This window comes from Lagopus muta, chromosome 7 (assembly GCF_023343835.1).
Source record: "Lagopus muta isolate bLagMut1 chromosome 7, bLagMut1 primary, whole genome shotgun sequence".
NCBI classification, from domain to species: domain Eukaryota; kingdom Metazoa; phylum Chordata; class Aves; order Galliformes; family Phasianidae; genus Lagopus; species Lagopus muta.
Genome location: NC_064439.1, coordinates 29,949,408 through 29,972,107, shown reverse-complemented (window position 1 = coordinate 29,972,107; position 22,700 = coordinate 29,949,408). Strand labels below are relative to the sequence as shown.

Below are 22,700 nucleotides of genomic sequence, written 5' to 3'. Positions count from 1 at the left end.
CAAAAGACCAGTGCACAAAGGGTTTATACCTGCCTTCCTCTGGCTGCCTTAAATCATCACAACAGTGCTGGCGTGGGACTTTTCAGAAATCACTGTTTTTAACCACAGTTCATTTGCAGCAGTGGATCACTCAGGGAGGAGGGGTCTGACAGGGTTTTTGAAGTAACCTTTGGAGATGAACTTGGAAGCCAGTTACTTCTTTTTGAGATGCTCTCCCATTGCAAAGAAAAAAAAAAAAAAAAGAAAAAGCACCACAAGGTTTTCAACAGACACATCTGTTGTTTCAAAGCATTTTCCTTGTGAGGTGTTTGTATATTATCCCCACTACTCCATCTAGGCCATGAAGTATAGCTCAATGAATACTAACAGATGATTACATTTATGAGTAAAGACTACTCACAGAAGACAGCTACTTCCTACAGGTGACAAGCAATCTTCAGCTAGGGCTTCACCTGACTAGTCATTTTGGGACATGATCACAAGGGCTGGAGACTGATGAAATTGTCCTGTCCAACATCAAACACAAAGTGGTTGTAAATCAGCTGGGGCCATGGCAGGAGGAGAACAACTCATCCTTTATGCAGTCTTGGCAGCTCTTTCACCGAGTAGCTACATTAAGAATCTTAACAATGTCATTAAGTGACCCCAGGAAGAACCGGGTAAATTTTTATTATTGACATTTGTATGAATTTAGCATTCGTTCAAAGCTAAAAAAATCCTATGAAACACAAAGCTGTGTTATTGTAAAGCAGTAAAGTGTTTTATTAGGGGGGGCCAGATTGTGCTAGGACAACACTCACAAGAAAAATACATAAAACATACCCCTTGTAACTCTGTTTGACCTTGTAGAGCCATGTAGGTGCTTAGCTGACATATCATTATAATATCCCAATGGCTTGCTCCATAAAACAAAATTATAAAATTCTGACCTCTACAATGTAATCTTCTCTTCCTGTAGAACAAATAAGAATTTTTTTCTAAATTCAATTTTAAATGTAAATTAATAACAGTTATTTACTGCTGCTGACTTGACATAGGTGACGTGAAGCAGCTCATTTTAGGAAGGCATTTGGATGTTACCTTTGAAAGGTTCAGATTAATAAATACATATGTAGTTGTCCATGTGCGTAGGAGCTTATTTCTGCAACTTCTATTGTTGCTATTAAAGAGATGGTATGTAAGTTTACCTCCAAACATTAAGAAAAATATTTCCATTTAAGAACTATATTAAAAAAAATACCTTGCATGTAGCTGACAATCTCATTAGAGGAATATATTCTGAGAGGAAAAGCACAATAGGAGACTATCCAGGGGAAACACATTCAGTAAAGCCCTGTTTGGGTCTTTAAAAGCACATACCTGCTACAAAAGAATATTTGAGCATGAGAGTAAAATGCATACTGTGGTCAGCAGCTTGGATTGGGAATGAGAATGGAAGTGATGTTTGAACATTTGTGCAGTCTTTAATTCCAGTAGCTAACCCCCAGCTTGCTACTTCTTTTCCCCCTCAATCCCATATTTGGATTCAATGTAATCTTTCACCTCTGTCAGAGTTTCTTACTGTATGTCACAAAAATGCAGCGACTGGATCATTTGTGGTGCAATATTAGATATTCAACACAGGTTGCCCAAATTGCTAATAATGTAACTGTAGATTTAGTTTAGTAATGCAGAACCGTTTGGAGAACGTGGGGAGATCTGACTTCTGAAGGACTTTCATTTTGATAGTTTTTTTTTTTTTTTTTTGGCAACACACCACTTGACTAGTTTCAGTTGACTAGTGTGCAGAAGATGACTGCTTTACATAGTATTCTGCAGCCTGCGATATATGCACTGGGCCCCTCAATGCTTGCATTTTGCAAGAAGCTCCATTTCACCACATATTTCCCAAAGCTTTTTCTTTTTGATGTCCACTCACTTCAATTCTCATAATGGAAAAATCAGTCTTCAACATTCCCAGAAAAAAAATGTCCTCTGTCCTAAGGAATCCTCAAAATTCTTTAACACATAAAGACACCAATGAGGGAAAAAAGGTCTCCTTCAAAGGAAGACAAGTGGAAGAAACGAACATCTAGAACAATAATCCTCCAGTAAGCCAAAGAAATATATTTTCCAAGTGCTTTCCTTGAAGGCTATTTTTGTGCTCTCTGCAGTGTTCCTTCAGAGCTTACACTTTAATTGCCCTGCACTTTGTTCACAAAAGGTATAGCTGGCTCTCTGCCAATGTTGGCTAAGATTCTCCTTGTCACTACAGTGTCTAACAGCGTGTACAGAACAATATCCCAATTAGAGCCGTAAGTGCTGGGAACATGATACGCTGCCCTATGTTTCTCTGGGACTTGCAGACAGGAAGTTTTGAAAAATAGATTGACTGCAAGTTTTCACTCTGATTCTTACACTGTAATGGGAAGAGATTTGATAAAACAGTTTTTTGAATATTGTAAATTGTGGCTATGATCTTTTTATTGTGGACAAGAGGGAACTGGTTTTATTACCATCCCTATGTAGACACCACTTTGTCATCTTATCATATCTAATCATGATTTTATCTTTCAAAATCATAAGTAAAAATCACAATCTCACCACACTTTTCCTAAAGATTCTTTGGCACATTTTTCTGAAAAGGAATTTATTTCTTCCCTCACAATACAGGCTCCATCTGCAGGCCTTTTGGCTACTCAAAGGGAGAAATAATTAAAGATGTGCTACATAAAATTATAGTTTAAGCACATATAGTGAGCTCTGCACTTCAGTAAAAGAGGAGCCGAGAGCACTGAATATTGTAAGGAATTTGACATGTAGATTTTAATTCTGTCCTCCTTAAAAAAAAAAAAAAAACCTCTGAAAAACAAGTAAACATTCACCCTCTCATAATCACTTCCAATCTAAGTGTTTTGTCAGCCCAAACATTTCATTTTCAAAAAAAAAAAGTGGAAAGTAGCTTTGGTTTGTCACTTCTTGTTGCTAAAACTCACATTTCCAACTTTGTCCCATCTTTGAGGTTGCACTGATACAAATACTCCTGTGAGCCTATTTGAAAAATAAAGCAAAGAGAATACTCCTCAACCTTCCTAAATTATTGGCAATCTGACATCTTTAAAGGGAGGACAGGTCAGCTGCTGTGAGCAAGACAGAAGAGTAAATCCAAGGTCCTGTTTGATTATGTTTGTTTCTTTGTAATGCTAGGTAGAGAAGAGTACAGTGAAGAATGAAGAAAATACATAAACAGGCTCTATACTGCCCTTTGGTGGCCTGAGGCCAACAGAAGGGAGCTAGGAGCTCATAAGAGCCTTGGATGTCTGATCACATAACTCTTGGTCATGGTGTCTCAGGAATAGTTATTAATAGAAAGAGTAATTGAATTGCTACACTACATTTTTCCAAGATAATTTGTTGAGTGGCAAAAGACATTCATTAATGTGGGATCCAATAGATGCACAACAGGGCTGGAGCCTTACAGACTCCTTGCACTTCCTACTTATTGCTCCAGTTCCTAGGTATCTTGATGTCTTTCCCTGCATAAAATTCATATAACGTGCCAAACGTCTGAAGTATGTTTTCTAGTTCCTAACTTATCTTCAAGTCTCTACTCTAAAGTTCCTCTGCTACATTCACACCTTGCTTTACATGCAGAAATCTCATAGGTGTGGTAAGCACTAACACTCCAAGAGGGAAGTGGGGGATGTGGACAACAAAATTGTTCAGTTGTGAAGCAGACTGAGCCAAGCAGATACAATATGGTCTCACTGATTGTACACAAGGGATTATTCCTTCAAATGAATTTCTGAGGCTGTGAAACAGAAGCAGACAAGGAATGTCTTTGATTTGTTTGTTGCTAACTAATCTGATTGTATTTGACTCCAAAACTCTATTCTTATGTAATATATATGCAGACACACACACCTGCACAGATTCAAATTGTCATATTTACAAATGGAGCGCACACCAGTCTTGCAAGTTTAGCATGGAAGGAGAGACCAAGAGTTTTACTTCAGCTACACACCAACAGGGTTTGTCTTCAGAGATGGAGGGAAAAGGGAAGACCTTCAGCGTCTTGTCCCTCTCCCACAGGATAAGAGTGAAAATATTTTTCTAGTTGGAAGTATTGTTTTTCCTCTTCATCCACTGCGCAAAATCCAGAGACAACAGCAAAGCAGTTAAGACACTCACTGTGCCAGTGTAAGGAACCTCTTTATGTTTCTTGCTCATTTCTTCCCTGTCTACTGTCCAGCCATGTCCTAAGCAGAAGAACCAAAAGAATCTTGCTATATCCATGAAATGCCTATGGAAGTATTCAGTTTGATGACAAGATGTGATCCTTATTTGGATGGACGCCATCAAACCTTTATCCACTCAAGTTATCCCTCCCCTACCCCCACTGCCATTTGTGCTGATGGTTTTTGCAAGGCCCTGGAGAATTGGCTTTTCATAATCTGCTTTCACAATTCCCACAGTTTCTATAATTCTCAAGTTCCTTTAGTCACTTCACAGTCACATTCTCCCCATTTGAAATAATCCCAGTGCTGCTGCATCCAACTTGCAGCCAGTGGAACAAGATTTGCCTCAAGGAAAATTTGATTGTAGCAACTATGAGAATGAGACACTTAAAAACAGCATGAATATTAAAATGAAAGGTTATGTGGCATATATCTTAAGTTTTCATAATAGGTAAAAGTGCATGATATCATAGAAAATTCAACCACATTAATCTGTTGTTGAGCTCCAGATAATAACTGGGTATGTACAACCTGTCTATGTGGGCCTCCTAATCTTTAAGGAGATTCAATTGGTTATAATTAAAGGTTTCAACCAAAACACTAGAAAGAAAGATAGAAACTGTCTTCCCCCAAAAAGAAGCTAGACTGCAGCAGTGTAAACTACTGCTTATTTTACTACTTATTTTCATTCTGCAGCGGGTAAATACATAAGATTTAATATGAATTCAAGACTAAAGAACTTAAAAACTTGTAATTTGCCATGTGGCTTTTTTTCCTCCTTGTTTACAAGCATAAGTTTGTATTCTTATACAATATGTATGCTATCATTTCATTATTCAAATAGGTGCTCTAGATGTTTAGAATGTGCTGCTTGGCACACAGGTTAAAATCCATCTAGTTGACTGAGTTTACAGTAAAGTTGAAATGTGGGTTAATACTGTGAGCCATTCATTTGATGTGGTAGCCAGAAATTACTGCTCATGCACATAGCTGTTGTGACTCCATGAAATAAGATCAGGTAGCAGAGAATTAAGTGATCTGAATTAAAATTGTAATAATGATCTTAGATCTGAAAAAAAAAAAAAAAAAAGGATTTTTTTTTTTTTTTTAAGTTTCTGAAGTGTTGATCAATTTAAAATATATATGGATGAAGTCATCACAATTTAAACTACCTCCTATAGCTAGTAGCGTATAGAAATTCCATTCACAGAAACTACACTGTTAGAAATATAAAAGAACTATATTAAAATGTAAGTTTAAAAAGAAAGAGGAACAGCAATTCCATGTGAGAATTTTACTTTATGCTACTTAATTCTGGCAATGAAAACACCACAGAGAAGGGAAGCTTTCCATATGAAACCCTGTCTGGAATCCTGTGGAAAATGTCTCATTTTAACAGATAACGAGATAGAAAAACTAAAGACTTCTCTTTTTGTAATAAATCTGACTAGAGTTGAAGGCAAAAGTGAAGTCAAGAGAAAATAAAGAGAAAAACGGTATGCACACCCGTGGCAATTTTTCCTTCTTTTACTACATCACTTTTTCCTGCTTTGGATGAATTTCGTTCTTTGGTACAAAGAATTTATACAAGTAACACAGAAAATATCAAAAACTGCAATATTTCATGGAGAGCTTGAAAGATTAAAAAATGATTAAAGTTTAATCCTAAAAGATTAAAAATCTGCACATATGTTGGGAACCATTAAAATCAAATCTGTATGTGCATTTGCTAACTGATCACACAGAGCAAACAAGACAGTGTAATTTTCATGCATGCAAGATTCACATGGGTTCAATGCAAAATATCTTTACAGCTTATGGCTTTTTGAACACTGTGGCCTCTCTGGTAAGCTTTTCTACTATTACAGTAAAAGCCAAGATCTTTTCAAATAGAAGTGAAGACATTAAATCCTGGCCCAAATGAAGTGAACAACACAACAGAAGGAAAGTTTTTTTCCAACTGGCTTTTACATTTACTTCCTCCTATCAGTCTGGATTGCTCATTTTCAAGCTTCTCTTCCTCCCCCCCCCTGTAAATTAAGTAAATGCTCAGTATTAACCCAGTGAGCTATATATTATAACATCAAGCATTTTCTTGTGACAGAATTGTTGAAAAGTAGCTGTAATTGTTACTGGTTATTCAGCAGATTTCTTCAGTAACTAACACCTTAATGATGAGAAAAGTAGAAAAGTAAAAAACTTATTAAAATCTGTCTATGTGTATGTATATATATATGTTGAATATCTCCGCACCAGAAAGAGACTGACAGCATACAGATGTGTCTGGCAATAAGACCTGTTTCATATAGGGACGATATACAGAATAAAGAATGGCCAGGGTTGGAAGGGACCTCAAGGATCATGAATCTTCAAGCCCTCTGCCACATGCAGGGCCACCAAGCTCCACATTTAATACTACACCAGGCTGCCCAGAGCCCCATCCAACCTGGCCTTGAACACCTTCAGGGATGGGGCATCCACAACTTCTCTAAGCAGCCTGTTCCAGCACCTCACCAATCTCTCTGTAAAGAACTTCCCTCTGACGTCCAACCTCAATCTCCCCTCCCTCAACTTAAAACCACTTCCCCTTGTCCTGCAGTTATCAACCCTCTCAAAGAGTTGATTCCCCTCCTGTTTGTAGGCTCCTTTAGATATTGAAAGGCTGCAATGAGGTCACCCTACAGACTCCTTTTCTCCAGGCTGAACAAGCCCAGCTCCCTCAGCCTGCCTTCATAGGGAAGGTGCTCCAGCCTGTCCTGTGCTTACAGTCATCTTCCCCAGTTTCCATAATGAAAAATTTAAAACAATTTTTTAGTTTGTGGAAAGTGGAGGACAGAGAACAGAAAGAAAGAGAGCAGGGATGGGAAAAGAGAAAGAGGAGTAGCAGTCTTTGCATCTGTAGTCTTTAAGTTATCTCTGTTTTCATGGTTTCTGAAAGCTTGTGTTTTGTGAAGTTTTCATTTGATTTTAGATAACAATCCCCAGAATGGCAAAACCAGTGAGTAAGGGAAAAAAAAGTCATTTGTGTACAGTAATAAATGGATTTCTGCCAATGACAGGTCATGATACAGAGAAAAAATTCTGTGATGACCCTCTTTCCTCTGTTCTCATTTATCTCCTCCTGGTGTCCACTGATAGATTTCTGCTGTATGATTTATTGCAGAAAAACACCACCTAGAAATGGGCTTTTGATAAAATTGTTCAAGGATTCCTGGACAATAAATCCTAATCTTTACATGCATGCTGCAGGATGCTTCACCTTTCTTATGCTATAAATAATATACGCCAAACGCGATAATAAATCCACATATATCTGAGTACTATCTGCTTAAGAAATAAAATTACAATATGTAAGCTTGATTTTAATAGCTGCTATATAATGCTGAGGATATTGAAGGCAATATTTGTTTATTTGAGATCCAGATTTCCAGCACGATGTTGCACTGAAATGTCACTGCTTTTATCAGCCTGGTACGTTACGTTACACAAGGAAATCTGTGATAAACAACAGACACTAGCTTGATTTAACAGTGATGCTCCTCCAGGTTTGCCAAGAACCTCACTGAGGAAATGAGCTGAAATTTGCAAAGATGTCTATTCATAATTAATCATCTACAATAGGAAGTGTGTGATAGCATCTGTCACCTTCCTGTGACCCTATAACTGTAACACTGGGGTTAAATGTGCACAAGCAAAGCATTTAAAGCTTTATACAAACAGAAGGTTCAAGGTCAGTATCCAGCTTAATTTTACTGAAGAGCAGGAGTGAAGCTATGGTAATGGATCCGAACCCAAAGACTGACTTTAAATACTGAGTTTGGAACAGGCTAGAAAATATTGCAAGTATTTTTCCCTTCTTCCACTCAGAGAAAACAGGCAAACCTTTATCCAGAATATAAAAGTGGGCAAATCAGCTGTTTGCCATCAAAGCTGATCCCCATGGGTGTGGAAAAGAAGAAAATATCAGAAAAATATTAAAGTTCATAGAAGAGGAGAAAGATAATATAAGAACAGTGAATAACAAAGAAAAAAAATCGATTTAGAGTAATATGGTAACATTGACAATTGTTTCCGTGGGAAATAACATTTTTTTAATTGAGTTATGCAGATTGTTTTGACTGATTTGTGTACTTTTTGTAAATTCTGAACATTGTAACAATTGTTTACTTTGATTTTATATCTAAAGGAAATAAAATTTCTACCATGCCACTTATGAAAATAAGAGAATTTTACATCAGTATTTTCCATACAGGATTTTCTGATAATGTTTGTGGAAAAAAAAAATGTATTCTACCAAAGAAAACAGAGTACTAATTTTGGCTTTTTCACTACTAAGAGGCAGTAATACTGAAATACTGAACAAACAAAAGAAAAGTGAGGAAAAACTTCAAGGAGAAAAAAAAAAACAACCTTAACTGGAGGAGGCCAAACCCTAACAAACGATGCATTTGATTTCAGCTGTGTCCTCTGATCTATACTGAAGGTCAAAGATGGGAATGCCATAGAAGTTACGATTATGTGAAATGAAGTGAGAAACAGTGATTTAGCATAATAAACACTTCTCACAACTGCAAAATAGTTCTGCTCATTGAAATTGCCTCCCAGGTGTCTGCCAGGACACACGGATAATCCCAGTCTGAGAGGACAGGAAGCATGTTATTAATAGAAATACATTACTAATGTTGGTTTATATGAAACAAAAGTCACCTCATACCTCTAAAATACCACAAAAACCTCTCCCTTCTGGTTTGCCTGAGTCAAAACAGCAACTTTCCACCTTAAATTCCTGGATTTGAATCTCAGGCAACTGTAAAAACCTATAAGATTTTCTTGATAAATTCCTATGTCTTCTCAGACACAAGACAGAATAAACTACTCCTATACTTGAACCATGTCCTAAGGGGCACTTATTTCTCTGCAGGCAACAACTCCACAATTCTGAGAGGAAAAGCTTCTGACAAAGCATTACAGGCCATCAAGCCTCTGCTGTCATGCCACTGCATTTGCAGTTATGAAACTATTGAGCTCAATTTCTTGTTTTTACAAATGGACCACAGATTCAGTCTCTTTTCAGATCTTCGCCGCCCCCCCCCCCCCCCCCCCCCCAGATCTGATATTCTGTCCTCTCCAGTATTCTTAAAACATTTTTTGGGGCAATTCCCTTCTGAAAATATAATAGTAGTATTACTTTATTAGCTTTTATCTTGTTTCTCCAAACGGAGTTTTCTTACCTTTTTCCCCTAATGTCATTCGAGTAAGAAATGAATTTATTTTTAAAGAAAGGAAAAATTAAAAATAAAATGTGTATAGGAGGCTAGGCAGAAATTCAGAGGATATATCTTAATAAAATGAAAGGCTTGAAATACAAATAATGTTGTTTTTTTTTCCCCACTCAAGAAAGCTCTCGTGCAAGTGGTTCTATAAGGAGACATAAAGCTGAGTAACGTTCCCCAGAAAAAAAGCAAACTCTTCTCAAAGTCCCAAGCTGAACATTTTCTTAAGTGTGTATGAAACCTCTATTTATCCTAGTACTTATTTTCCTAGAAATCTGTCACATGTTTCTGAAGGAAGTTAAAATTCCTTCCCTCTAGCTCTCAGCTTCCACCATTCCGTGAGATAAATGGAACAGGTACCCTGTGAAGATGATAGGATCATTTTTGCATCTCCTCATATGATGCTGGCCTCTCACAAGAGCAGCACAATAACTACTACGTCTTGGTTACTGCTACCTATGTTTATTTTATGTAAATAAACTATTTTATAGTTCTTTGGAAATATATAAAGTGCAAATATATATATAAGCCAAAATAGACAAGAAGTTTGGTTAAAAAAAAAAAAAAACAAAAGTGAAATAAAATCAAATGTTCCCTGAAAGTTACGCAGTTTCCCCCATGAAATACTGAAAACTAGAATGTTTAAAGTCATTTGATCTAGATTTCAAGGACTACAGCTAGAAATTGCATTTTGGTTTTACTACTTTCATTTTTTCTAGAAAAATAAAAAATAATCAAGCTTAAAGATGAATATCTTGATAATATCTACCACTATGCGTGATTTTAGCAAAGTGTGTTAAATAGTTACAATTATTTTTATAACAGAAATTCCATGAGGATTTGCAGTTGGATCTTGTAAAAATTTTATCAAGGAATGCATAGTTTATGATTTAAGTAATAAATACATCAAAAGAAAGTTTATTCAGGATTCTATTTCAGTGATCAGTTCCATTAAAAGTTAGTAATGAACTGTATAACTAGATGCATTTGAAGTAAACACCACCTTGTACGATCACTGAAATAGTTTATGAAATTACATTATGAATTAATAAAGACAACTTGAATACATCTCTTGCCTGCCCTTCACTGGACTACACTATGAGAAATTCATTTAAAATTCATTTTAACCTAAAAGTAGAGAGTACTTTCAAAGATTGTTACACTAAACATGAAATAAACTGTTCAAAGCATTAATTTATTCTCCATTCTGCAGGTTGGAGCAAAGTGGAACAGGATAGCAAAGAAAGGAAGAGAGAAAAGGTAAGATATCTGCTGTCAGTGTCTGGATGCAGCCCTGGCTCAGGTAGACCCGAGATAATTTATGGGAGCATAATGATCTGCATCAGGAATCTCAAGTTCAACCTGCCACATGACTGAGCTAGTTTCTATAAAGAACTTAGCAAGCTGGCGCCATGGCAAATGAAGAAAATGAGTTTAATCACTTTACAAGCTTTCTGTTTGTGGTCTTTCTGGTTATGTTGGAATGAAACATAGAAAGAAAACAGTCACAAAAAGTATGCTGGATGCCTCTGTAGTCAATGACTGGGATCTGGGGGGGAAGGGAGGGAATTACTATACCTAAGGCAATGTCAGACAAGTGAAAACAAGGATATTTTACAGTACACTAGAAGTCTGGGAATCACAGTGGAAAAGATGTGAAAGCAGTCTAATGCCTGTCCCCAAAAGGAGCCAGGCAACACTGGGGACAGATGTAATCACTGATAAGTGGGTAAGCAAGTGGAGCTGGCAGCAACAGTAAAGTATTCATATAACCAAAAGAGATCTGGCTGCACATGCAGTATAGCTAAATAATATTCTTGTCTGATCCCACTGGCAGTGTAGCTATTGATCTGCAAATTAGCAGTGGTTAAAAACACATCCAGCAAGATCTGTTCTAATGTTACACAGTAGAATTGCATCTCTGAGCTCCAAAACAACTTCATAAACATGGCTATGTAATGATTCAGATCAGGTCAGGGTGGAACCAGAAAGGTGAGAAATCTTAGAATATGAAAGGAGACAAAGAGAATAAATATGATCTTGAAAAGAAATACAGGATATTAATTTGGTATTAATCTGTTGTATGGTTTTGGAAGAAGCATTGAAGTAGACATTACCAGACAAAGAACTTGACCCTCCTTTTTTCACTTTCAGTGGATATGTTTGTAGATTTATGAGTGTAAATCAACAAGATTTTTTAAATTTCTTAATGGTGCATTCTTTGACTTGTTGACATAATTGTGTGCTATCAGCCAAATTCACACTAAGACCCTCAAATGTGGGAAGGGAAGCTTCCTTTAACATTTGAATAGAAAAGACCCCATCCACCAAAGTCCAATAAATCTTAGTTTTTAGTCTCAATATCAGTAATAGACAATATGAACCAGAACTTTGATCTTCCCAGAATAATTAAAGTCTTCCTTCACCATTTATACATCGCCTTGTTACTTTTTCAAGTGACTAGAACTTTAAGTAAATACTAGAAAATTATTTTATAAATAAAAATAAGAAAAGCAAGGACAGAATAGCTGATTGATTGTGATTTCTTCATTGTCACAATACGAGACACTATGAGTTTTCATTTTTCATCAACGCCTACAAAAGAATAGAATGCTTGAATGGATGCTTTGCTTCTGACATTGCAGCCTACACTGCCTTACGTGAACATTAATGGACACAAAGTGAGGAAAAACAAAGAGGCAGAACTAATGGCTTTATAAGGCTTTCTGACATCTTTTGTTGTAGAAATAGCTACAGGGATAGAGGTATCATTATCAGTATCTAGAGGTACTGGCCTTAATCATAAAAGCATTTACACTAAAGTCAACTGGATGAATTTATGGCTGGGATAACTCTATAACAATCAACACAGGCAAGAATTAACGTGATTGAATGAGTTTCGCAGTCAATACTTGCATTTCCAAAGACATGGGTATGGTACAGGGAAAAGTTTAATATTTACCAACTGATTTTGAGACTTTCGATATCTTTGCTTTCTTCTGATTATGTAGCAATGCTTATAAATTCATTACTCATGTTATTCCATGCTGCCTTTGAGGAACATAATGAGTATCCTATATATGCAAGGCTCAACCAGAACATCATGCTTTTGACAGATACACCAGACCAGTTATTTGGTATCCAGATGCCCCCATATGCTCAGCCAAAGGCCTAGTTCTAGAATAGTGCCACATTCCCACTACAGAGCTCAAGTGGATGGTTGGTGCTGAAGAAGATGGTAGCAGAGACTGCAATGGCTGTAATCTGAACCTGCAAACAGACCAATGGAGTCACTTGCTTCTGGCACAGGCCTTTCCTTATCTGATTGTTAAACCAACTCATTCAATTATACCTAAACCCAGTGAGAAAGTTCAAACTACTTTCTTTCTATCACCAACATTCAAATCAATTGACAATTTTTCTCTTCAGGACTCATTTATTAAAAGCCTGTAAAAAAAGCACACATATGTTGGCCTGAGGGAGTGGTGTAAATGACAAGGGAGAGCAACGATGAGCCAAGCCTTCATGAAGGGAGGCACTCTGATTCCTTGGAGATTTGAGTAAACCCTCTCCTATTTTTGTTCCAATAATTATCACAATTCCACTGTCCTCAGTAAGTTACTGTTAATGTAACTGCCACATATCAACAAGTCTTAGAAATTCATAAGTATTTGGATTTGGAAGATTATTCAGTGCATATATAACATGAGCATATTTCAGAATACAACTTAAATTAATTGACATTGTCAAAAACAGAGCAAATTAGATAAATACAGATAAAGCTTTAATAACAATTGTTGATTTGAATATATTTAATGAGTTGTAATTATGTATATCAGACCAGACTTGAAAGCAACTTTAGACTTCCCACTTAAATAACAAAAATGCAAAATGAGTCATAAAGAATATCACTTTATAAACTTGCCGGAGTCAAGAAAAATTGCCACAATTTCACGTATAAAAAAAAAAAAAAAACCACAGCAAGATTTTCTTCCCTAAGTTCAGGTTATGCAAGAGGGAATTTAACCCAGAGTCCTCTGTACAATAATGATTTTCCTGTTTCCATCTCCAGTAATACTGCCTCTCTCCTTAACAGCCATGTTACTTTGTCACCTCTGTCATTTGATTTTGATAGTACTCCAGATAGTACTCCAGGTGGGGTCAAAAGAAACAAATCTTTTGATACAAGATCAATAAGATTTTTACAGCAAATATTAACCAGAGCTGCATAGAATTCACGGTTTCAAAGAGGTCAAGGTGTTGAGTAATAATTTCACTTATAAGGCAACACCAAGTCTTACAGAGGCACCAAGTAACTTGGAAACACAAGCAAAGAGGATATACAGGTTTTCTTGTTGGGTAGGAACTGAGTGATGACCAATACCTCTACTAGTATTCTCATTCACAGTCATGAATATGAGTATTTTCTACTAATCTTACAGGTGAATCCCAGATTCGCTGCTTTTAGACATCCCTGGCTTTCCTGAAATTCACAGTAAGCTCCCTTTTCAATCTCTGAATTGCATCTTGAAGATGGGCAATGTTTCTGTGATTTGACCATCTTGACCAAACTAACAGAAAAAAGCCTATTCCAAACTATGAAATTCTGTACCTTTTGTAGAAGAATATCTCCAACAGATATTAGGAAGACATCCTGAGCACAGCTCACTGTGTGCTTGCCTTGTACTTACAGAACTCCATGGACAACAGCCATAACATTAAAAAAAAGTGTGCAAGGCTAGATGGATGTATTTGGCATGGTCTAGTACAGACATTTAATGCTCTGATCTCACCCCTGCTGTCATGTGGGGAAAACAATAATTGGCTTTGACAATGCAGGGATGTCAGCAGCTTTCCTTTGCTGTTCTCAAGGCTGAGCAGCAATGCAGAAGACAAAAAAAAAAAAAAAAAAAAAAAAGTACACAGTAGCCCAACACGACACTTAAATGAAATATCTCCAATATCCCATTTCTCGCTGATTTAAGAGTAAAGAAAGATTTTCGTTCACTCATGCTTGGCACTTTGGATAAAAATCTGCATGATTACAATGGCTTCGTAAGTTCTCTGTCCATCCTTGTGGTTTGTGCTACTTTGCAACTACATTACAGCTTGAAAACTAAATATGTATAAACAAACTAATATTTGTGTGACCTTAATAGCTAACTTCATTAGAATGTTTAATCATTCAATACTCCATTGTACCTTTTTTTTTTTTTTCAAATAATGAGTGAATTGTCTACTTCTGAGATCTAGCATAGTTCAGCTTAAATACACAAAAAAAGTAACTAAAAATATAGCAAGGCTTGACTAGTAATCGATTTGCAGACTTCTAAGAGCTGTCATGACTTGTCAGTCTTAGAAAAGCAGGTAAAAATTACTTTTCCACCACTAAACAGTCACAAATAGCAGTGGTTTCCTTGGAGACTTAACAGCAGTTCTCAAAACATTGTACTTGGAGGAAAAGGATTTATAAGGTACGTTTGCTGTTCAAATTTTAATTAATCCTCTCGGTTAGTAGCATGCACTCGTATCAACTGTATTTATTTTATGTTTATGCCAATATACTTTTCTATTAAATCCTGTCTCATGGTATGTTTTTGTATACATATCACACAGAATAAGCGTGCAATTTACAGGATTTCTTTTTCTATCAACTAAGATGTTTAAGGACACCACAAATCTTTGGAAAAGTATGTATGATTCTACCAAAATACATGTATTTTCTTTATCTTCTATATGTCTAGAAAGATAAAAGTAATTATCAATTCAGGAGCTGTAAAATTTCTAACCTAGAAACTGCATTGTGGTTGAAAACAGCAACATTGTCTCCTCAGCAAACAGAACGAAAATCAAATATTAAATTATCTCCTGAAAGCAGAGATGACAAAAGGACAACACAATCTGGCAGGAAGAAAGTTTCATCTCACTGTACCTCAAGGTGAGCTTTCCACTGGCCAGTGAGACACAAGCGTTTATTATGTGTCAGTGGGTGGATACTCACACTTTCAAACATTTCTACCATTTTCCTACTGTTTGTGATGGAAAACAGCAATCAGAGAGTCTGGATTTGCTATCCACCACCATTTTACATCTCCTCTACCTATTTCCAACCAGAGACATAATGAAAAGCCAACCATAAGTGGTTCTGTAGGTTATACAAAGAATATATGTGTTTATTGTAAAAAAATTTAGTTGTATTGATATCTACCTAGAGTTATATAATAAATACACAATAAAAATATAGCACATTCCTTCCAAGTAAGAACTGTAAGAATTAAGGAAAGATCAGTTAAATAATAAAAAAAAAAAAATCTGATTACTTCCTCTAACCATAACTAAAAAGCTAATCAAAGTGTCTTCAACAGCTTCAATAAAATGAAGAAATACCAGGCTGGTATGAAACATCTTTATACTGCAACTGAAATAACTCTCATATACTGAACCAGAACTGTCAAGGGCAGCAAAAGCCAGTTTGAATCTGCCTTGAAGGTGTGCTAATTTAATGAAGTGCTGATTAAACATTCTAGGGGCACATCGCTAGTCATTCAAATTTTGACATCTCAGAACTAGAATTAGTTGTTTATATGTCAGAATATACTCAAGGAAAATGTTTAATACCAGAAGACGACAAGAACATCCAACATATGACCTAGAAAGATGAAACAGACTATCCTACTAGTGGGAATTTAGCTCCTTGTATGACAGTTAAGAGCATTATGTTGTACGTTGTTTAGTTTTACCAGCCCATCCATTAATGATCAGGAGAGAAATGAAAGATTTGAAGTTTCAAGAGAGATCACACTACTAAGGAAGTGTATACAGGCATCTGATCCCCTTAGTCTGAGGTGTTTGTGTATGAAGTGTTTGAGAGAAGATTTGGAGGAAAGCACCATTAAAGTATTAGAGAAAAGAGGAAAATGCATACACTGAAGCACAGCTTATTAAAAATAAATTGAGAAAAATGACCAGTTAAATGTATGTTATTAGCTACCATCTTTCTAGGAAAGGGAAACGTGCCACATGCATTTTACCCGAGTTTTGGTAAAGCATGATACACAGTGAGAAACTTCATTATGATAGAAAAGGCAACAAAACATTGCAGAAGCAATGCAAAATGCATTTGGCTAAAAGGAAGACAGCAGGAATAGTGCTATCAGGGAAAGTACATGATGGGAGTGTTAACAAACATCTCCAGGGACAGCAATCATGGAACAGATGTGTTTTGGAGGGTTGTTTTTTTTTTTTATGTTTTCATTTGAAGAAAAATAACAAACCTGGCACAAGTGCAAGTGTTTATAGATCAGTCATAAATATAAGCTGTAAGTTAGAAGGTTCCTCACCTTTGTCTAGACAAAGCTAGGTAGAGAAGCTGCCTTCCAGAAGGGATTAAAAAGGAAAAAGCATGGGGTGAAGGTTCTATCTAATCTTCACGTTATGCAGCAACCCAACCGTGCTGAGGGACTCCAAGCAACCAGGTCTATTCACCTCACACTCAGATCATGCTGAGTGTAGCAAGCCAAGAACTAGCATTTGAGTTTGGTTGGTTTTTTGTGTTTTTTTTTTTTTTTTTTTTTTTTTTTTTAATACCTTGAAGAATATATCTGATGAAAATCTTACAGACTTCGGTTTCTTAGACAAACAGTAGCATCCTAGACAAATATACCAAAGGCACGCAAACAAGACACATTAGAGCCATAGGTGTTTATCTCAAAATTAAAATTAAGTACTCAAACAGTTTTGACGCCTTTGAAAAGTCTCAGGGCCATTCAGTATCTGAACGCATTTTTCAAATGGTTTATAGTGCCCTAGGATGTCATTAATAGACTTGCAGCACTCACAGAAGGGGAAAAATATATACGTTAAATGATCTAACCTACTCCACTTCCAGGAAAATTCACTGGTTTAAAAGAGAGTTAAGAGATAGAGCTTTCAGCATTTTCCTCAGAGAATTACTGTGTTGTTTAATAGGCCTGACTAGTGTACTCTGATTACTATCTTGGTGTTTAAAAAAAAAATCCTTGTATGCTAGCAGTCCTCTTATTAATATTTCTTTCCAGCCAGCCAAGGCAGTAGTCAAACACATCTCAAGGCTTATAATGTCCAGGCTTAACTTCACCCTTACTAAAAAGACCACTTTGAGACACTTTAATAAAATTAACGTGAATTGCTCACATTCACAATTCATACATGGAAATAAAGAAGTGATTTATATCAGCATTCATTCGTGGCATGACTTAACTACAGTACACCTTTTTCTTACTACATTTTATAGACTCCGCTACTACAATGCAGGAAGCAACAAGCAGTTTAAGCAAATGAGCATGGGGAAACAAAAAATGACACATTTTGCATAAATACAATGATATTTTGACCAATAAGAGAGAATACATATATCTTTGATTACTTCCAATTATTTAATTCTTAAATTGAGAAGGAAAGTATTACATTACCTATTTGGGTCACTGGTAGCTTGCAATTTGTAAAACCTATCAACTTAATGCAACCGTGTACTACAAAGGTTCTTCCTCCCTAAGATTCCCATGAAAAACTGTTTAATCCTTAAAAGTTTTCCTAAAAACTCAAAACAGATTACACCTGCTCATTTGCAAATAAAAGATCACAGAACACTTTGGAGAAAGCAAACAAGAAATAAGCATGATGAACCTAAGGTTAAAAATCCTTTTAAATTATCCAGAAGTAGGATCAGCTAGAGAACCATTTCACTTTACATCTTGATGTAACACAAAGGAAAGCACAGCAACAGCAGCATAGTAGCAAAGTCCTAGGGGCTAAGCAAGAAAGGATTTACTCAAATACAACACCCATAGACACATAAACATAGGTGAAAGATTCAAAAAACAAACAAAAAAACCAAACAAACAAAACCCCACCAATCTACTTACCCTCAGAGGGCCTCAGGTACGCAAGAATCTCCAGAGAAATACACTTCCTCTACTGCCGACTATTAAACGTGGTCTGGGAAGGGGTGGATCCTGGTTCTAGCACTCCCAGTCACTCAGGTGCATTGCATTGCATGCACCTGAGTCCTCTGGGTTGGCCCTGCCTTACCACCAGGTGCTCAATCACTGGTTCAAGCCATGACTTAGCATTTCTGCCACACATGGTCATTCAAGGGAAACATAACCAACTGCAACATTCACAGTAATTTGCATGATAATATAACACAGATTATATGAAGCGTTTCTGTTATGAAAATATGAATTAGTGAATTCTCTAAACATATAGTTATAAAACAGAAAAAAAAGCAATACAAAAAAATTAGGTGATAATCTGCTCAAAGTATAAAGATAAGATTTTTTTTTTTAAAGGAAAAGACTAACAGTAAGTAAGCATCCAAAATACCTTGATCCAAGCATCCAGAACAAATTCTCCTTATAAAGACTTCAGTATCCTTTGCCACTAGGAAGGAATTGTCTGCCTGAATCAAGGCCAAGTGTATCAGCTGTACCATGCCAATCACACACTGCCAATTGGGCATGTGAAGAGCTAAAAGCTTTAATAGAAAGAGCTCTGGTTAGCCTGGAATCTTTTCTCAGCAGTGTTAATTGTTCTTAAACATACATTTAATAGGCCTATGTGCAACATTTGCATTTGCTGCTCTAACCATGTTTTAAATTAGTGAGAAGTCCATACTCTTTGAGTTTTCCCTACAAAGCAATGTAAGCATTCAAGGATACATATAGTCAATAAGAACTAATAGCAATAGTAAAAGACATCTTATGAGTTAAGAGAATGGGGTTTTAGCTCATGAAAATGTACAGTAGTTTTTTGTTGTTTGGTACACAATGGCAAAATCCTTGCCATCTGATTAGTAATAGAAAAACATATCTCATTCAAGGGCATAAAAAAATATTCAAGCCACCATCCATGTTGCCTCCAAAAAATATGTTTCTGTATTTGAACTGATGGTTCATTGCATTTAACCCGCTTTGCCAATTTTGTTTACTATAAAAATAGATGTTATGAAATCTTATTTAAAATAACTGCAGGCAGAAAGAAGGAAATAAACTACATTAATTTAATCTTCTTTCCCAAATGTTAACAGCAGTGTAAAAATGGATGCTCTCATCCTTGTAATCAGTTGCATGGTGCACAAGGGCAGCAGTCTCTGGTGCCTCATCTGTGAACTAATCTTTCATTTCATAGCAGATCTTTCCATATCAAACAACACAAATGACTTAATTTGCATGACAGGATTTGTAACGGGGCAAATCTAGTGTCAAAGTCGATTAAAGATTACACCGGAGAACTATCATAATCAGTACTCTAATGAGCCTAAATAGTACATGTAAAGTCTCCCCTTTTTGCCATTCCAGTCATGTATAAAAGGGAATGTGTTTCTTTTCATCGGTGAGCCAGTCCTTTGGTTTGCACATTACGCCCTACGTTGAGCTAAAGTCATGTCAGTCTGGTTTCAGAGGGAGAGAAAGGGAAATAATAAAGCAAACATCACTTCACAAATGACATTGCTTGGTATAAGCCAACGTTTGAAGCCCTTAATTCTTCTAATCTGCAAAATAGTCAATGCTAATGGGTTTTTGCCTTTGTGAAAGCTGATGCATAGAAAGAAAAACTTTAATGAGCTGCCTGGGTTGTATGCTTACAGATACCTGTCAAATGTCTGTCATCTTAGCTATCGTTGAGGCATTATAAAGAAAGTAAGAAGGAAGGAACGACAGTATTTGTACAAGCATTTTCATGCTAAAATGGCACAATTTTCTTCCTGTCATAATTTCATTGTATCTGAAAGTCAGAAAAGCTTAACCCTTTCAATATCACATCCTATACAGAATATCACACATAATGTTTGAATTAGCAGCTTTAAAAATAGCGTTATGATTTGGTAAACAGCATCTTCTGTCAAATTTGTTTCATAAAACTGAATTATCTATATTTAAAAAAAAATGTGACAACAAATTATTGGAATCAATTGCTGCACTATGGAGATATCAAGAATTTCCTAAACGTAACAAGCTTTCAGTGTGAGAGTCTGTCATCAGAGTAATTCCCATCTGAGTTCTTAATTTCATACGTCTTTGTGCCTTTATGCTGGCAGTATGAATAGTGATGCAAAGGGGTCAACAAACTCCCCTACTCTTACTGTGTCTTTTATTAAAAGAAATGGAAATTTGAATGTATCTTATTACAAGAACACCTGATAATTCTGCTGTTCTAAGTTATAGTTAAGTGCAGTCAGCCTTGTTTTCAGATATATCTAATAACTGTGGAAGAAGTTCTGTGAGCTGAAATCACATATTCAGAAATCTCAGCCCAGGTCTGCTCAATCATCTAGTCCTCTTTCCAGATTTATGTTTCATCCTCCTTGTTTCAAACAAGACAGGTACTAGAAGTACGGACATTCAGACCTGAGCTCTCCCTATCCAGGTACCAAACCCTATACTCTGAGGGTCTGCATACTCCATAAACTCGAACACAGCACTGGAAGACCAGGTCTAAAAGGCACTCAGGTAACTGCTGGCACCTGGTCGTACGTGGAGCTGTTTGTTAGAACCCAGGGCCTTAGTTTGCATAGAGGACACATCAGGATATGCAGTAAAGAGGCGTTTCTCCCTGATACTTGATCGCTCAGCCTGGGAGAAGGCAGGACCAGGGCTACAGTGGCACTGCCCCACTGGTCAGGGCTGGGCTTGTTACTCATGCTCAGCCTTTCCCTGTCAACAGTGCAAAGCAGGATAAACATTACAAGCTCTCTCTCACAAGTGCTTGTAAACCTCATTTATTCATGCCTGTAAGACATTTTGGTGACTTTTTAAAATTTTTTTATTTTTATTTTTTTTTAATTCTATCAAGCTGTCAGTGTCAGTACTTCAGGGAGGCATTTTTGTTATTGTTCTGCTATGTCTCAGTTGTTGTTTTTATCCAGACTTGTCAATCCTCACTGGAGGGACTGCAACATTGTGTCAAGGTGTACCAAGGCAGGACACACTTCAGTGCATCTTAAATATTCTTAAAAGGCCTAAGGCACTGGCTCAGACGTTTTCATTGAGCCATTACAATCCAAACAGAGGAACTTTAATGACTGCATTGCATCTGTATTGCTTCCAGAGGACTCACCAGGAGCATGTTGACGGCATTTTTCATGCTTCTGCTGCAGGTGAAGATCTCATTGGAACATTTTTCTCCCTTGTGCTCTTTTCTTTAAGCTAACTCACACAGAGAAGAAAAACATGAGGAAAATGATTTAAGTGGCTTTAAATTCTGAGATCAAGCAAATGAAAACAAGGATGATAATTACACCTGAACTTCTTCACCCAAGTGGTGTTTGGTGAAATTTGTGCTGATGTCTCCCAGTATCTACATATTTTATTTAGACCCGTAATATGGGTAGAAAACTGGGAGTAAAATAGCTCTACTATCGGCTAATTATCTATTATCTTACCAAAGCTGCAACTTACAAGTATAAAATGTCCAACAAATCTTATTATTAAATTTCACTAAATGTCAGACATCCCCACACTGAAAGAAAAGCAAAACAGAAAGATTTCTGCTATGGAAGATAGAGAGAAAAGAAGTTTGCACAGAGAACTGTTGGCTCGAACACTCTAATGCCATCTGATAATTTTAATTCAGGAAGTTTTCAGATACTGTACAGAGAGGAGCAAACTGTCAGAGGGGAAATACAGCTCCCTCTAAGGTCCCTTGAAAATCACAGCATCCTGCTAAGCCATCTCAAAGCCAGGAGGAGCAGAGGGGGCAAGGATCATTCCAGTGCTTTCCCAGAGATGATTTTTTCAGCTCATCAAGTTGTTTCTCTGCCTCTGTCCAGATGTGCCAAGCACTAGCATGCAGCAGAGGAGGCACCTGGAGAGCCCTCTGGTCTCCAGAAGAGAGACCTAGCCTTACAGCACTGCCAGTCCTCCAAGAAGGGCTTCTTCTGCGCAATGTGACATGTGGCAAACACACCTTCTTTTGGGAAAACATATACTTATTAATCACTCTCTATTTAAGCTTAAGCCCACTGTGCACAGGAGGAAGGCTCGTGCCTCCTGACTGGTGTGCTGGGTGCAGCGGCTGCTGTGACCACATCACAATCTGGCGCACTCAGAGGGGTTAGTGCACAGATGTAAATAACATACATTAGCCGCGCACGTTTAGCTCTGACTTGGATTTCATCCACTTTCCAATATGAATTATTCATCCGCCATCCCTGTCCGATTGTTCTTTTAAT

General features: G+C 36.8%; 1 long non-coding RNA gene across 1 annotated transcript; it reads right to left on the bottom strand.

The window, feature by feature from the left end:
• Positions 1-451: 451 nt before the first annotated feature.
• On the bottom strand, positions 452-18,423 carry LOC125695928 (uncharacterized). Its single transcript, XR_007378106.1, has 3 exons — positions 18,394-18,423; positions 823-952; positions 452-506 (listed from the first exon to the last, which is right to left on the bottom strand). It is a non-coding gene; the product is annotated as an uncharacterized LOC125695928 (long non-coding RNA).
• Positions 18,424-22,700: the final 4,277 nt, after the last annotated feature.